Source organism: Canis lupus, chromosome 3 (assembly GCF_011100685.1).
Source record: "Canis lupus familiaris isolate Mischka breed German Shepherd chromosome 3, alternate assembly UU_Cfam_GSD_1.0, whole genome shotgun sequence".
Taxonomy (NCBI): Eukaryota; Metazoa; Chordata; class Mammalia; order Carnivora; family Canidae; genus Canis; species Canis lupus.
In genome coordinates this window covers 20907041-20924009 of record NC_049224.1, presented here as the reverse complement: position 1 = coordinate 20924009, position 16969 = coordinate 20907041, and the positions used below count along the sequence as shown (strand labels likewise).

The following is a 16969-nucleotide window of genomic DNA, read 5'->3' as shown; positions in this document are numbered from 1 at the left end:
AAATATTTATTGAACTTAATTAAAACAAGCCTATTATTGTCATAAGCTCTTTTTGACTTTTACTGCCTTAGATCCAATGGGAAGATTTATGGAAATTTTAAACTTGCTAGAGCTGAAAGGACATCATTTGGATGATCTGCTTTACAAAGCCACAAAAACCTGTTCAATATGCTTATGACTATTGAATTGGATTTCAAATATGATATCAGATTAGGTTCTAGAACAGGGAAAAAAACTGTATCATTTCAAACAACCTAAGTACTCATTTTAAAGCTAATATGAAGATTAAAAATAGTTTTTAATTTGAAAATATGTAGACAAAATATGAAAGGCCCATTGACATCCTGATGAAAACAAAACCATGAGATGGCAAAGGACTGGGTTATTAGAGAAAATAATATATGAGATTATTGTCCGTTTTCTTGCTTTTGTTTTGGGTGGTGGGTTCATAAGTGTTTATTTTATTATTTAAAATAACTAATAAATAATAACTAAAACATAGGACATGTGCAGACTAATAATGAGAGAACAAAATAAACTATAGGTTATGTTTCATCAAATTCTGTGCAAATGAAGTAGAATTTTTTAAAAATGGTAAAGTGTCAATGATGTAGATACATGGAAATTATATTGCCTATATTGGCCATATTAAATATGGGCTCACTTTAATACACATATATTCAACATGTATTGTAGAGTTGTGATTTGGCTTTTTTGAGAAAGTAATTATTTTTAGGTCACTGGAATCTATTTTTGTTTTAAAAAAGGAATTCCTGGGGATCCCTGGGTGGCTCAGTGGTTTGGCGCCTGCCTTCGGCCCAGGGCGTAATCCTGGGGACCCAGGATCGAGTCCCACATCGGGCTCCCTGCATGGAGCCTGCTTCTCTCTCTGCCTGTGTCTCTGCCTCTCTCACTCTCTCTCTGTGTCTCTCATGAATAAATAAAATAAAATCTTCTAAAAAATAAAATAAAAAATAAAAAAGGAATTCCTATCTTAAAAATTAAAACCAATAATATAAATTACTTAATTAAAAAAAACTGCTCCCTGGACTTTCGACCATGCACTTCATCAATCCAAGTCAATATAGAAATATTCATTTACTTACATTCATATGTATCTTTCACTTTCATAGGGTATTTTAAGGAAAAATATACATTTAGGGAAAAGTTACCTGTTAATGATGGATGAAAAGTCTTCTATTCTTACTTTATGCTATTACAGTACCTTTGAATTACCTTATAATATGGCTGACAAAAAACTCCTACCAGAAAAAGAAATTTCAGCTCTCTTTCCTTTGATTCCCTTATATACAAATTGTAAGTATTTTTGGTTCAATCAGTAATTCCCTCATCATTTTCCAAGGGATTTTTTTTAATAACATAAAATAACTTACTCTGGAAATCCACTTAAACCAATTATGTGAAAGTAATCATGGGGAGGTGAATAGAGGCCAGAGGGCACTCTCAAGGCCTCCAAATGATGGAACACTCATACACACCTGGTACCAGTATTTTTGCAATATTTCCAAAGCACCTATCAAAGAGTTCCTGGCAGTAACAACAAAATTCTCAGATGTTCTACTTTGGAGAATTTGTGTTAAGAAAACTGTCAGTGAAACAAAGATCTACAAACTTAGGTGTTCCCAAGGCACTATTACTATTATTGAAAACTTTAATGAGTTTAAATTTTTCCATTGAAGAATGTTTAAACACTTTGTACTCATCCACATGCTAGAATAGGCAGCCATTCACATGGTATTTCTAAAATATTTGATAACAATGAAAAAGGCTTATCATAGTAAGTAAAACAGCAAAATACAAAATACTATATACAATTTAAAAACACAAATGTAGGGAAAATTGTAAAGTAGTACATTTTCCATCTTCCCCTGTTCCATCCTTTAAGTTGCAAATTATTCACAATAAGCACGAATTACATTTATAATAATAAAATCTCCTTATAAAGTTATTTTTAAAATCAACCCTCAAAATCCTGCCACGCAGAGATAGCCATTATTAAAATTTTGGTCTCTTCCAGTACTCTTTCTAGGCATATTAATATAGTTCATACCATATATACATATATAATTTTAATATTTTTACCTTTAAAGGTTAATATTAGACAATAAACGCAAAATCAAGGTCTTTGGGTCAAACAGATCTAAGCTTAAGTCTTGATTTTTCCACTGATCAGCTGCTTCAAATAGAATTGTGTTTGGCTGCACTTACTAATAATGTAACTTCTGTGACTTAATCAGACGGTTAAGGGACATACCCAAACATGGGCTGGTGCAGTCCTCAAGAATTTCCTCAAGGTCCAGGCTTCTCCTAGCCTCTCGTCCTTGTTGTTTGCAGCCATGGTTACAAGATGGCTACTATACATATGGGCTTCACCTGCCCTTTGGAAGAAAAAATGGGGAAAGATGAAGGTCAAAAGGCTGAAGAGGCTCATTGTATTGAATCTTCCTCAAATAGCAGTCTCTGCTTGAATTACATGGCCATAATCAGTCATGTGGCCAGCTTCAATTGTGTTAAGGCTGGTAGTTGAGTATTTTCAGCTGAGCTCATTGCAACTCAAACAAAACCAGAGACTTGTTAGTAAGAAGAGAGAATGGATTTTAGGTGAGCAACCAATAGAGACTAAACCATAGCTGTATAATCCTCAACAAAACACAGCCTTGCCGAGGTTCAGTTTTTTCACACCTGAGATGAGATCAAGAAAGTATCTCACTGGATAACTGAGAAGACTTAAAGCACATAAAATGATTGGCAAAATGCCTAAAATCTATAAGTATTCAAGAAATTTCAGCTATTACTTATTAGTACTCATATACATAATAGTCTATGCTATGATGAGGTACTTCAATTTCATTGACAATGTCAATTTATTTTGGTTATTGTAAACATATCTTTTATAATTGATAATAAAATATATTATTTAAATTAAATGCTGCTATAAATCATGTGTGCATAAATTTTCCTTTAGTTTGTATTTTTGAGAAAAATTCATAGAAATTAAATTCGTGGATTCAGGAGTTTGAACAATTTAAAAACGTTTGATTCATCTTGGCAGTTTGCTCTCCAAAATGTTTATTTACATAACTTACTTCCAAAACAGTTCTCATTTCTTCACCCTATGCTTTACCTCACTGTGTAGTCATTAAAAATGAAATTGCTAATTTGATAGATGATTTGGCAAAGACTACTACCTACTCATGAAAGCCTATATTTTCCTCTTCTTCCAATCCACACAGCTTTTCTAGCTGCTATATTTTGTTATTAACATTTTAATTAAGAAGCACCTTTATTATTATATCATGTTATTGTAATATTTTATTATTGCACTTCAATCTAATTGGTTTCTTTTTTTAAAATCTAATTGGTTTCTTTTGAAACCTTTTACATTTTATGTTATATATTTAAAGACATTATTCGAAAAAGAGGTCCTAAGCTTCACCAGGCTACTCACATGGCCCAGGTACAAAAAAATTTAAGAACATTTGCTTATATTATTTTTGAGCCATTTTACATTGTTAAGTCTTTCTGTTATACCTTTTAGCATTACCCTAACTTATTCAAATAATGAATAGTGCTTGCGGGTTTGGGTATTGTAAAGTTAATTTTGATGTCATTACACATATGTATGTATTTCTTACATCAATCCTATGAGATTATTGCACTGGGGGCAAATGTTCTTACCAGTTCTTGTCTGTCTTTTAATTTTACAATGTTTGATGTATAGTATTCAAATGTGTTTATGTGATTTTTATATGTTTCTCATTTAAAAATTATTCTCAACCAAAATCCAGTCACAATGTGCTAACATTTCTCACCCAAAAGGGTGTGACAGTCCATGTGAATATAACTGCTGGAATGTGCAGCCTACAACATGTGCAACTCTACTCAGCAAAAGTTTGTTAAATTCTTACCTATATATTTTAATTTGACTCTTTGATCCATTTGGAATATATTTAATTCTCTGTTATGAGATGGGTAAGGAAGATGGATAATTTTTACAATACCAATTTTCCAATAATTCAAGTTTTCCACCGCTGTTTCCTTTGGAATATATATGGGTCTGTTTTTAACTGTTCCATGCTAATCCTGTGTCAGTTTATATTTTAAAAAGTATTGTTAATTTTATATGATTTCACACCTTTATTACTCACAATTTTTAAGTTTTTAATACTCTGAAAAAAATCTCCCAGAAAAAATTGCAGAATGTATTCTCAGCAGAATGAAACTTTGACAGTTGCAGGAAAAATCTGTATTGCCAAACAAAGAATGACTCCAAGATTTCTTTGTATATTTGGCCCCACAGAAAATATTGTACTTATACTTCACCGACAAATTTATGAGTGACCTCACTTCAACTTTTTCACTTAGACTTAATGGTGTGGTGAAAAGAGCTGTGGAATAAGAGTCAGAAATCCTCAACTTGAAGCCATCTTTAATTCTTTCCAGGTGTCTAACTTTAGACAGGTTGCCTATTGTCTTAGAATCTTAGTTTCCTCATGGGTAAAATGTGAGTATAATTTCTATTCTACCTGTTACTCAGGACTGCCATGTAGAATGAGATAATATATTTGAAATCTCTTTAAAAACTGTAAAGTATTATAGGCAACAAATTAATATTTAATTAAAGTTACTGTTGTACTGGACATGGAGATGTATTTACTGTTGTCTACATTTGTATTACCACATTCTCTAGAGCAGAATTTGTTATAAGACAGATATGTCTTGGATATTATCCAAGAAGGTTCAGTTTTGCTGGAGAAGCCAAAAAGATCTCATTATAAGTTAGTCCCATGACATGGACCCTGAGGATGGTATTAGACACCGGTTACAATTTATGTACCTTCCAGTGTTTGAATGAGGTAATTGAGGGGAAAAATTAATAATGACTTGACATGACCCAAAGTTAAAATATGGGGATGGAAGCTGAGAATAAGTTATACCAAAAAAAAAAAAAAAAAAAAGAGAGAGAGAGAGAGCCTGGTTTTAGTTGTACAAAAGAAGAATCTTTTTGAATAGGGGTCAAGATTCCAGATGGTTCAGGGTTGTCAAATTTCTACTTGTCAAAGTCTAGTTTTGCAAGGAGTTTGAGTGTAAGGTAGAGCCCAGTGGTGATACATTCAGTAACATTTATTGTAGAGCAGCATTTAATTTCCTTGCAGAACAAACACATTCCTTGGAGACACTGTATAGCACACTATGTCTTCCAAAATTATATGTACAAATTGTGATTGATATGTTTCCACTCTAAAATCACCATTATGTGTGTACAGTCTACACTGTTGTTGTAGCGAATTACCATAAGCATCAACAGGAGGAGTGCATTTCCCTATGAAATGATGCCCAATACTGCAAAAGTGTTTATAAAAAAGGAAGTACATTCTTTAAACAGACTCCACGTGCAGTCTCCTATTGCTCTTTTTAAAATAAGAACTGTTTTTACCAATTATGAGGGGAAATGGTGAGGGAACTAGCATTTTATGGACTCCTACTATGTGTCACCCACACACAAGCAGTATGTTGTAATCATAGCATTAAACGCTTCCATGCATAATAGATTTGCAAGTTGATTTCTAAGTTTGGCAATGTTAACTTTATAAAGCAGAGGCAGTTTTCCATAATGTATAGGCTCTAGGGTCAGCAAAACTGGGTGTGGAAACCAATACGGCTCTTCTGCACTGTAAAAAATTACTTGACCACTGACTTTAAGCTTGATTTTTCATGTCTACTAGTAATAACAGATACTGCTACTACTAATAGAAATGATGATAATAATACATAAAAAATAATAACAGGAAATAATAACTATGTGATAAAGATAATAAACATAGAGTTTATTTAGTATCTATACTTAGTAAGCAGTAAATAATTGTTCATAAGTGTTATGAAGGCTCCAAAACATTTACTGGTAAAAAGAAAACTTTCATATTAAATTGTGTTTTCAAAAATATTTTCTCTTCATATCTTTACTGGAACTTCTGTGGTTCCCGCTATAGCTTAGAAATTTTTCATTGAGCCAGATTACTAATTGATTCCCTTTAATGTGTATAGCATCTCAGCTAGATAGAACTCTGGCCCTGCTTCATGTTAAGTTTTGGAATTGCTTGGGAAATGCTGTGGGCTCAGTGAAATTGGCTAATTCAACTTCCAGCTTCCAAAAACAAAAATAATTATTTGTAGCCTGACAGATTTAATATAAAAGGATCTATTTTAAAATTTATACATCATACTACATAAAGTGAGCAGCTAGGAGGTTTTAATCTATTTATAAAAATAATTGAATTATAGTTCCTTAATATCTGCAATAAAATAAAAAAAAAACCTCAGAGCATTATAGTTGTTAAAGAGAAGACTAAAATTCCCTCAGATTCTATTCTAGTGGCTTCCAGCTCAGTTGAAAAGAAAGACTGACCTCCTCAGAATGGCCAACAAAGTAGTAACAAATCTGCCTCCCCCAACTTCTTGACCCCAACACTCACGCCTTTCCTTCTAAGACTTTGATTCCTCCTCCAAGCCCTCAGTTCTAGTCATAGTGATTCTTCCACCAAACGACAGGCTTCCATGTGCACCTGCTTTTTCTTGTGCTTGGAAGGTTCTTCCCAAGATAACCTGATGGCTCCCTGATTCACTTCATTTGGAAATTTATCCAAATGTGACCTTTGTGGCAAGACCTACCCTAACTCTCCTTAGAACCAACTCCCACTTTGTCTAGTGCCCATTCTCTCCCCTTCCTGTTTAATTTTTCTCCATAACATTTATCAACTATCTTACATACTTCTTATTTTACTTTATTTTCTTTATTATTCATCTTCTTTACAATAAAAGTTGTACGACTGCAGAGATGTCAATTTGTTTCACAGGTCTATCTCCAGTGCCTATTGTATACATCATTCCTGGCATATAATGGACACTTATTAAATCTTAATTAAATGAATACTTTCTTTTCTCAAAAGTAGGAAGTTTTAATTGGTGACTTCTTACATAAAAAAATGGACATGTACACTTATGAGACGCTAATGACTAAATATTTAGTGTCTACCTTCAATCAAAGAATAAGGAAGAACTCCAGGAACACAATTTATTTAAGAGGACATTCACACATTATGCTGCACAATGGAGGGAATGAAAATTCAGAGGAATTTAATGCTGGATGGGGGAGAAAGAGCCTTGAGGCACTGGAAGGAATCTCCAGATGCAATGGGACAACTCCTAATTCATCCTATGAGAAATTATGGGAAGAAGTACATAACTGAGAACTTCTACACCAAAATGAAATAATGTTAAACTCAGAGACAAGACATACTCTAAACTACAAATAAAACATATAGTGATGCCATGTTCCTCTTGGTTGTTTAATTGAATTATTCAGAATGATTTTCCAAATGAAATTGTATGGCTCCAGACTATTGTTTCAATAGACTGTTTTTAGTTGTACATCCCGTAAAATTGCCACTATTACAGTTTTGCAATTTAACCAGCAATATTTTTATTTGTCTTCCATCTGACCAACTTTTTAAAACTCTACTCCAAGGTCATACTGCACCCTTTAATTGTGACCGGATTGACAAGGTCAAGCCCTTTTTTACTTTGACAATGACACCCAGACATCATTTTTCAACCCTGATAATTGATGCAGGCAGCACTGTGGGTGGAGAAAAGGTGAAATGGAATTCACTCAGTTGTTGTTAGGGATGCAACACATCTTATGAATGCAATAAAAGCCTAATGACAAGACAGTCTCTGTTCCCTTATCTGGGCTGTAATGAGCCTTTAAAAATTTCTTCCATGAAACAAGGGAGATGGCTGATCTTTAATAATCAACGAATACACTTGGAAAGGATCGTGTTAAAATTACTGACAAATTCTTCATGTTTCCTCTATAAATTTCTTGGATTATGGAGCCACCTCATGTGAAAAGCAAGTGAGCAGCCCTCTGGAGCAAGGGCGGGGCAACACCTCTGACAACACCTCTAAGAGGAGCAAAGCTGTTTGCTTCCAATGCAGAACTGTGAAGACAGAGACAGAGTTTGTTGCTTTTGTTATTTTTTTTCATGTTGATTATCTTCTTCATGGAAGTGATTGCTAAAGAATATCTAGCTTCTCATTCTCAGTTTCATCATTTAGGTTCTTCTGAATTGCTAAGAGTGTTTTTCAGAAATGTTTAAATCATTAGGTAAAATACACATTGGCCATATCTAAGAACTACAGCTTCAGTATTTTCAAATGTTATTTTTAATAACACAGATTGTCTGAAGGTGTACGCCATCAAGTCTGAACAGTTGTCTCCCATTCACGTGTCTCATCTACCTCATTCTGTGACAGCAGAAAAGAATTTGTTTTCTTTTTAAAAAAATTCCTCCATCTTCTGAGCCATTGCTTCTATTAAATTATCGTCACAATGTGAGACTGAAAGTTCTTTCCTGAATGAGGTTCAAAAAACATGAGTTTAGTTGTTTGGAAATTAGAATAAATCACAATTTTTGCTGCATTTAAAGAGAACAAACATATACAAGTACCTCATGGATTTTCTGACCAAGATGCTTCAAGTCTTTTATCTTCCCTTCCCCTTTATATACAGGACTGGAAACAAGCAGTTGAAATCAAGAGAAAAAACAAAGAATGAGACCCAATGGGCTCTCCTCCCTTGATACATCTGCCCTCTGAGCAAGCAGATCAGGAAACTGCTGTCTCATTTTTCTCAGGTATCCTAAGAGACCCTGGCTTGTAAGGATATTCTAGGAACACACTCATAATCTTATGTGAAACTTTCTACTTTCTAATTAGTCTCCAGAAATCTATTTACATTACATATTTACTGTCATTTTTTTTTACAGGTTTATACTGTTCAGAATTTACCACATAGAAAAGTTCACTGTTTCTGGTTTGACACTTTCTTGTGATAATACATTACTTCCAACTTTTCAAAATGCTTTCACAAAAAAAGCAAAAAGAAACTGTTTCCCTGAGAGAGTAACATCACTATTTTTATCCAGTTTAGGTGCTAAGGAAGTCCAAGTAGAAATAATTTTTAAGCGTTCAAAACCTGTTTAACAATTTAAGGTAAACATGACGTAATTACTGGATCATCCTTTTGGTCTTCAACATATGCAGGGTGTTCACTTAGTACTTCATAATCGCCATCTAGTTTTACTTGAAATCTTCCAAAGATTTGATTTATCTGGGTTAGTGAGAACCTGACATAGAATGATTGGCTTCACATCAGCGATCACTCTCAACAATACCACTTGGGCACTTTAAGTAATTGACCTAACTTAATCTTGAAAGGTTAATGTTTATGAGAGTAAGTAGTGTGTTTTATTTAAGCCCATTTCCTTTCTTCTATAATCTAAAAATGATTATTTAAACCAATGAAATATCTGAAAGATAATAAGGGTAAATAATAATTTATCAATTGTTTCTTATTTTTCAATCTCTTTCAAGGCATCTGACATATCATTGCACTCTCATAGCAACCTTATGGGTAGGTTCTACTCTTGTGCCCATTTTATAGGTGGTGCAGGTAAGCTTTTGAATAGTGGTTTTGGCCTAGGTGGTGATCTCAGGGTCCTAAGATGGAGCCCCACGTGAGGCTCCACACTGAGCAGAGTCTGCCTGAAATTCACCCACCCTCTCCCTCTGCCTCTCCTGCTCACGTGCTCTCCCTCCCCATAAATAAATAAATAAATCTTTATAGATGAGGAAAATGAGGCACAATGTCCTCCACACCTATAATGCAATTTGCCCAAGGTCAAATGGCAAAACACGGCACCTGTTTTGACTACAAATCTTATTTTAATAGTTCTTATCAAATAAAACTTCCATCTTTGCAAATGATAAATATCTTCAAATATTTAAAATAGTAAGATGCTTAAAAGAACATATGAGCAACATGGGATTGTCCTGTGCATACCACAGATCTAGAGCACTATTTCATGGAAACAAAAGGACTATGTATATGATTTTAAACAAATTTATTTGATTTCTTAGAGCCTCAGTTTCTTTGCCATATTGTCAATATTAATATTGATCTATTATGTAAGGACCTAGTAGCACCAGGCTTTTTTAGGTTCTTAATGAATATTAGTTGAATTTTTTCCTTCTTATAGACCCAATATCCAGATTTATGATAATTTGATTCTCATACTGCACTGAAATTTCACATCTAACTTATTACAACTTTTTATTTAAGAATCCCTGCTCTTACGTTTGTCATGCTTAAATATCCCATTTTATAATTGAGCCCTGTTTTATAATTTAGCTTCATATTTCTATCTTGTACTCCAAATCTCTTTTTTTCTTATGATGTATAGTTGACATAAATCTCTCTTTAATATTATAGCTTCTGTGAGATTCCATAGGAGTTGAAATTTCTAACAACTAATTTAGGAGAAAAATTGCTTTTGTTGCTATAAAATATCTTTCCTACTTATTTATGGTAGAGCTGATTATCTCATGAAAGTCTATGTTTGTGTTTCAGGTGATAGTGAAACTTTGATCCACGTTACTTGTTAATAAAGTTTATGTTTTTTCTTTTAAATATGAGGCTAAACCACCTGGAGCATAAGTATCATGTCTGTGAATATGCCATAGAGGCTTCTCAACCACTTAATTGAAACCAGAAAACTTCTTATCAATTACAGGGATTCTAAAAGAAAAATGTGTTTCTAAGTTTAAATGATTTTCCACATTGATTGATCTCTTCTGCTTCTTTGTAATATGATTGCTCTTACCAATTGTTTAGCAATGAATTATGTCTTTTTCTTTCTTTAAATCTTTAAAATCTTGATTTTAATTGGTAGACAATCATCTATCTACTGAAGAATATTACAGGTAAAACAATGCAGTAAATTTTCATAAATAATTGTCTTGCTTATCTTTTTATTATTTAAATTCAGATGTACAGTTCAGTAATTTATCAGTTGTGTATAACACCCAGTGCTCATCTCATCACATGCCCTACTAAATGCCTATCATCCAACTACCTTATCCCCCCACCTACCTCTCCTCCAGCAGCCCTGTTTGTTTTCTATAGTTAAGAATCTCTTATGGTTTGTCTCCCTCTCAGATGACTTCTCATTTAGTTTTCTCTCCCTTTCCCTATGATCCTCTGTGCTGTTTCTTATATTCCACAGATGAGTGAAACCATATGATAATTGTCTTTCTCTGATTGACTTATTTCACTCAGCAGAATACCCTCTGATTCCACCCACATCAATATAAATGGCAGGCATTCATTCTTTCTAATGGCTGAGTAATATTCCATTACATATATATGTATCCATTTATCCATTCATTTATGGATGGACATCTCCACAGTTTGGCTATTGTGGACATTGCTGCTGTGAACATTGGAGTGCTGGTGCCGTTTAGGATCACTTCATCTGTATCTTTGGGGTGCTCAGTAGTGCAATTGCTGGATCATAGGGTAGTTCTATTTTCAACTTTTTGAGGAGCCTCCATAGTGTTTTCCAGAGTGGCTGCACCAGTTTTCATTCCCACCAACAGTATAAGAGGGTTCCACTTTCTCTGTATCCTCATCAATATTTAATATTCCTCAATCTCTGTATCCTCATCAATCAAGCGCTTTCAGACTTGTCAATTTTTATCATTCTGACTGGTGTGAGATAGTATCTCATTATGGTTTTGATTTGAATTTTCCTGATGCCAAATGATGTTCAGCATTTTTTCATGTGTCTATTGACCATTTCTATGTCTTCTTTGGCAAAATGTCTATTCATGTTTTTTTGCTTATCTTAGCTGTGTACAAAATGTTTTCTAAAGTCATGTCTGCAAAATCAACATGAACTGAGGGGAAATATCAGAACACTTCATAACATAATGTACTAATGCATTATCATGTTTCAAGGCCATGGATAAGAACAGGAAGTTTTTAGGAGTAACATTATAATAGTTACTTCTAATACTTTGGATATAGTATACATCTTCATTTAACAGCTAAATAAATTAGAACTAACTAACTCCAAGCAAGAGAGACCGTATAATATAATACTATATTGGCTTAAAGCAATCAGATGGTCAATATGTTTTTTAGGTTCCACCTGGTTTCAGTCACTGTATACCCTCCCTTCTTCTCCCAACATGATCAAAACTCTCAACCCTATCCTCTCCCCATCACCATCCCAGGGCTGTGGCTTATTTTCATCAGAAATAATGGCTTACTGTGGTAGTAAATTTCAGTGGGGTGGCAGGGAAGGAGAAAGTCAAAATAAAAAGCATACTAATCCAAGTTAAAATAAAAGAGTGTGAATAGTTTGGAAATCCCTACCACGCAACATGATGTGATGACTGAAGATGCCTTCTTTCTGCCATAGTCTCCAGGTTAAATCCTGACCAGACACAAGGTATTAATGTGATCTTGCTCAGTACTCTGATACCTGGTGCCAACTCACTGTCAAGCTACCCTGGAAGCAGTTTAAAAAGTCTGGTCTTTGAGCATGGGCTCTACCTTGGTTCCAAGTCCCACTTTCCACCTTGGGTTCTGTTTCATTTCCCTGGGCTCTGGCTGCTACCCAGTCACTTTCATCTCAGGTCTTCATTTTCCATACGTAGGTCTCTGCCAGGTTCCCACTTGGCCCCTCCGACAACTGTATTGTGTGTGCATGCTGGTATCACAAGATAGCATTTTAAAGCTGAGAAGGCCTTGAGAAATCATTGAACTTAATATTCTCTGTTCAGAGAAGTGGAAACCAGGATCAAAGCAGATTTTCCCAACTAAATACTAAAGGCGGGGCTTGAGTATGACTCATAATTCAATATATTCTTCTTCTTCACTATGACCACTAGTGGTGCATTTTCTAAAAATTAAGCAATTCCTTACCCAGACTTAACCTGCCATGTTTTCTCCCTCCTCAATGATACTTCCTTCCTGTGTTATCTTGGGTCTTATGCCACCAGCAGAGAGACCTGCTCTCTTGCACACAATGCAGGTCTACATGTTGAATGAGGGATGGTCTGCATGCAGATTCCCACTTGCTAGAGAGTAACCACTCATTCTCTTTCAATACAGAGAACCTTAAGACTATCTGACATCCTTTATGCAGATAGAAAAGTGTGTTTTTCCTATAGAAATGCAGAATTAAGATCCTGGTTTTAAAACCTGCTTCTATCTTTAGCTTTTCTGTCACTTGGCCTATTCCTTATGCATCTCCTGCTACCACCAGAATCAGTCACATCTGCTTTTGAAGTGGTTCTGGTGTGAAAGTCTGGAGCTTGAAATGTTTTTCTCCCATTGAAACATGTGAGGTGTAGTTGAAATAGTACTATTACCATCGTTTAAGTCTATTTTGCATTAAATAGGCTTTTTTCCCTATTCTTTTCCAAGAATAGAATCAGCAGATACACATAGTTTCTATGGGAAAATATGTTTTAAGATCCAACCAATATCAAAATTAACTTTTGTCTCGCATAATCCATTCAAAAGTTCACGGCTACCGGAATTTAGCAGTTTAAAGTGGTCTGCATTTCCTGTGGTGTTTGTAGATGGTATTTCAATATAACTGAATTTCTTCCCTTGATATTTTCTTGCTTAGCATTGACAGTCAAGGGTTTATGTATCAAGATGAGTAAGAGGTAACAATTCATTCTCAAATGTCTGTTAAAGCTTTTTCTTTTTTCTTCTAGCTGAGTGGAAAAAAAAATCGATCCTACATAATGTTAAAGCAAAAGACAGAGTTAAAAGGTCAAGGTTCTGAACAAACTTGTCCAGGGACTGTCTGCTTGAGCTCAGGTTGGTTATTTCAGCTTTCTGTGAATTGGATTCCACATCTACCAAATACCTTCAGTTCTTGTTTGCAAAATATAAAAAAGTCCTTGAGAAAATGCATTATGTATTATAGTGCAGAGTATGCTTACCATTGAGAAGAGTATGTAAAGGGCTCATCGTCCACTTTTTGTGCACATAAAACTGACCTATGTTCTGAGAAATGCATAGACTGTCATGGCTGCAAAGAAAGGATGTATTTAATACAGCAAAGGGTTTTAGTAACTAAATGCTGTGTGCTATAGTTAGGTTACTGAGGAAGAGGGCTGAGAATCTTTTATGTGATAAATGTGCGAAATTCATCTTTCTATAGTTAAAGAAATTGCTCTATCAGAAGGAGGAAGAAAAAGAGAACATGTTCTATATGGGCATACTCCTTTTACATAAAACCTAGGGAAAGCTATTTGTTCCAGGTTGAGGTTAGGAGAAATATGTCAGAAGTGAAAATATGAATTTGCTTTACAAACTTGTCCAATGTTTGGACACACAATGAATGACCCATCCAGGGGTCTATTTTTGCACAGGGCCACAAAGATTTGTGACTGTTTATAAGAGTGGGCAAAATGAACCGAGAAGAGTAATCATCAGGCAATTCAGATGCAGATTGCAGGCATGGAGAAAAAGGGTGGGAACTTGCAGTTATGATGAGTAAAATCGCTGACTTTAGTCATCAAGACCAAGTGTTAAATATGTGTTTGCTTTGTTAAGGATGAATCAGGCTGAACGACAATTGTCTGTGGTTGTGGTTATTGAGAAGAGAGTGGCAGTGTGTTATATGAGTGCCAGCAAGTGTTCTCACCCTGTGTGAGCCTGAAAAAAAAAGTTCCTATTACTGTTTCCATTGGCCAAGTCATGTGATCACTCCTAGGGCATAAAAACAGTGGCACAAATTTATATAAATTATACAAGCACTGCAACACACATTATGCCACAATGTCATACAAACTATAGTTAATTAATATTAATATTGCTGAACATAGAAAATATTAAAAAGAGTGTGTTGAAAATGAGATATCAAAACTAGGTAATTAATAATTCTTTGATTTTGAGGAATGCCAGGGAAGTGTCTCCAATGTAGGAAAACTATAATGTCTGACAGGTCGGCTCAGCAAGTCTGTATTAACAAACTATGCTAGGCATAGCATGATGAAACCTATTATGAGGGATGAATTCATGGGAGAAGAATCAGCAAGGAAAGAGTACTCTTCACGAAAAAGAGCAACAACAATAATAGGAGCATATTCAAGGAGTACATTGCAACGACAGGATTGTAAATCCTACAGGAATGTAGAAAGGAGATCATTCAAAATGAAAATGAAATGAAAGTTTTGATGGTCTACTTTATATTTGATCAGATGGAAAGCAATATAGTGTGACAGAAAATGAGCTACATAAGTTGTGGGAAAGTCTGGCCTTTTCTTTGAGCTTCAGCTTCATCATTTCCAAGTTGAAGATCACTTTAGTAAGAATAGATAATGCTCACTGGCAATATATTCCATTCAGAATTTGAAACTAGACTTTAAACCCAGGCTGTGAGCCATTATTTCACTCGTAATGTCTTACCTTTGTAAGGTCTTACCTTAAAACCTTTCCTCAACGAATGAAAAATTATCAGATCAGAAGTTTCCAGATCTTACTATGTCAATATTAATTGATTGAAGTCATGAAGCCTAAAAACAAAACGTAACTATTTCTTAAATTAACAACCAAAAATAGATAAATCCATGCTTATGGCAACCTAGTAATTGTACAATTGCTGATGGAGTTATTCTTCAGAATGCAAATTAGAAGTATCTATTATGTTCATATCTTTCAACTTAATAATTCAATTTCTAGTTATCTAAGGTATAATATTTAGTGTAGAAATTCTATTCGTACAAAGGTGCTCACTTCAGCCTTAATCAATAGAGCAAGGTATTAGATGCAACTAAATAAAAAATAGAAGACCATGCAACTACTAAAACTGACAGTTATGAAGACTAACAATGGCAACTCAAATGACCATCCAAGTGAAAATAGCTGAAAAAAGTGTAATATATTCACAGTGTTTAATATACAGTCATAACAAGTGATGTAGAATGATAGCATTATGCCTTAATAATAAGATTATTAAATGAAAAAAGTAGATTCCAAAAGATTACATGCAGTATAAACTTTTTATAAAGTCAGGAATAAAATATGTATTTTTTAGGATCACATAAAGTATAATTTATAATTTACATATGTATAGACACAATAAATGTATATATTTGTAATGTATAGAATATGTATACAATGTATATAATATATATATTTCATATATTTGAAGTAAGGGAACAATAACAATAGAATTCTGAATGCCATGTCTGTGGGGGAAGGCAAGTGAGGGATGGGAGACAGTGTGTGATGTAGGTTTTGTCAAGCTCATAGCTTTTTGGGGGATGATGGTGAATTTCTGAGGGATTTTATACTATTACAAATAAGTACATGCTTGAACTACTAATTAGAATGTTGTCACAAACCAAGAATTATGATTCCTGCAATTATGTATATCTACAAGTCAAAGGGAGAAAAAGATAAGGCAAAATTTTTAAAGAATATACTTTTCAAAGATTCATTAATAAAAAAGACTAGAAGATTATAAACACAAATAATGGTTGGGTTACTGTGGAACTGCATGATCTTTTTTGTTTCTTTTTCAAATTTTCTAATACATATTCTTTTAATGAGAATGACTGTTTGTAACTCATTTAAAAACAGTATGCAGACCCATGGGTCTATATGCCAATGAACTTTTGCAAACACAAGAAGACAAATGAAATAATGTAAAAGTGACCAGCATTTCAGCAGGCTGTTGACCAGTTCCCATAGCTGGAGGACTTAAAGGAGTTACTATTGACCTTGCATTGATAACTAATTAAAGAATCAACCAAGACAAAATAAATGTGACTATTTGCAAGAGCACATGCCAGACCCAACTTGTAATGAAAAGTTGTATTACCTATTAGAAAAATCTCCATTTGGCATTGACCCAGAGAGTGCAACTGTTGGGTTTCAAACATGAAAGTAATATGACCGATACACTCTCCTTTTCAGTTATTTCTGCAGAGGTTGTATATTCAGGAATTTTAGATTAACATACATAACATGGACTTTGAGTCCATTAGTCGAATGTTAATGTGCAGAAAACCAGTA

The 16969-nt window shown here is 34.2% G+C and overlaps 1 long non-coding RNA gene across 1 annotated transcript; it reads right to left on the bottom strand.

Moving 5' to 3' along the window:
* Window positions 1–6921: 6921 nt before the first annotated feature.
* On the bottom strand, window positions 6922–15484 carry LOC106558571. The gene is made up of 3 exons (XR_005356300.1): window positions 15375–15484; window positions 8532–8595; window positions 6922–8435 (listed from the first exon to the last, which is right to left on the bottom strand). It is a non-coding gene; the product is annotated as an uncharacterized LOC106558571 (long non-coding RNA).
* Window positions 15485–16969: the final 1485 nt, after the last annotated feature.